The sequence below is a fragment of the Monopterus albus genome, unplaced genomic scaffold, assembly GCF_001952655.1.
Source record: "Monopterus albus unplaced genomic scaffold, M_albus_1.0 scaffold310.1, whole genome shotgun sequence".
NCBI lineage: Eukaryota > Metazoa > Chordata > Actinopteri > Synbranchiformes > Synbranchidae > Monopterus > Monopterus albus.
In genome coordinates this window covers 391,848-393,473 of record NW_018128190.1, presented here as the reverse complement: position 1 = coordinate 393,473, position 1,626 = coordinate 391,848, and positions in this window count along the sequence as shown.

Sequence of the window (1,626 nt, the reverse complement as noted above, 5' to 3'; positions counted from 1 at the left end):
GCAAAATATATTTTATACTGTTTGTATGTCTCAAAAGCATCCACAACACGTCATCTGTACCTGCGCGGAGGGGTGGGTATCAGCTCCATGATGAAGATCTACGGAGGGCGGCAGAGGAACGGTGTATGCCCTGCCCACTTCAGTGCAGGCTTCAGAAATGTGGTGAGAAAGGTCTGGCAGGCTTTGGATGGCCTCAGGATGCTGGGGAAGAACCCTGGGTAAGAGAGGTGGATACTGGGTATGAGACTGGGATGTTGTCATCTAATTAAAAACAACGTAACATTCAGTTTTGGCTAAAACACAATATTTCCATAGTTAAAAAGATGTATTGAAATGAAGATCCAGATGATCAAGATGATGTGTGGTCTAGAAGACAGAATTAATTTGATTATGTTCATTTTGGAGATGCATTTCTTCAAAGTGACTTGCAGTGAGTGCATTCAAACTCAGCAGAGGTTGGACATCATGTTTGATCAACATCTTGTTGCCATAGTGTCAATAATTACATGAAAACTGTGCTTTAATGTTTACATTTATGTAGATAAGTTAGACATTTATTGTCATGCCATCCCTAAATCTTTTTTGTGACCAGTATGCATGTTTCCCTGTTTGATATGGCTGCATGACTTTGCTCTTGCAATGTCTTCCTTTGTATGTTTAGGTTGCCTCAGCAAACAAGAAGCACCAACAGAGGAGTGCATACAAACAATCCAGAAATGCGTCTATGCTTTACTGCTTATTTACTCAAGTTGGCTTGTGTCCCATATCATTCCATTGCACACAGTAACTTAGTGTAAAAGGCATTTCAGTGAGTACAGATGAAATACTATACATGGATATTTTTGCAACAATTTTAGTTTTGTTTTTTGTTTGAAATTCATTTATATTAAGATAGTGGTGTCCATGTGATACCCACACCACAAAATGGGCACAGATGCATTGAGAACACAGTGCCAATTTGACAGTGCCAGTGTTTTACCAGCAACACTGAAACTCAGTGTAGAAAAAACAAAAGTAATGTAATGGATGCTAATGTCTATTTCTATTCATTTATCCAAATCTCTGTCTTCACTATGTACAGTCTCTTTCACTTCACCGAAACCTTTGTTTACAGTTACAGAGGTCAGACGTTTCCTGTAGTTCTTGACCAGGTTTGCACACACTGCAGCAGGGATTTTGGCCCACTCCTCCATACAGGTCTTCTCCAGATCTTTCAGGTTTTGGGGCTGTCGCTGGGCAACACGGAGTTTCAGCTCCCTCCATTGGTTTTCTATTGGGTTCAGGTCTGGAGACTGGCTAGGCCACTCCAGGACCTTGAAATGCTTCTTATGGAGCCACTCCTTAGTTGCCCTGGCTGTGTGTTTGGGGTCATTGTCATACTGGAAGACCCAGCCACGACCCATCTTCAATGCTCTTACTGAGGGAAGGAGGTTGTTGCCCAAAATCTGGCGATACATGGCCCCATCCATCCTCTCCTCAATACGGTGCAGTCGTCCTGTCCCCTTTGCAGAAAAGCACCCCCAAAGCATGATGCTTCTACCCCATGCTTCACAGTTGGGATGGTGTTCTTGAGATTGTACTCATCCTTCTTCTTCCTCCAAACATGGCGAGTGGAGTTTATACCTC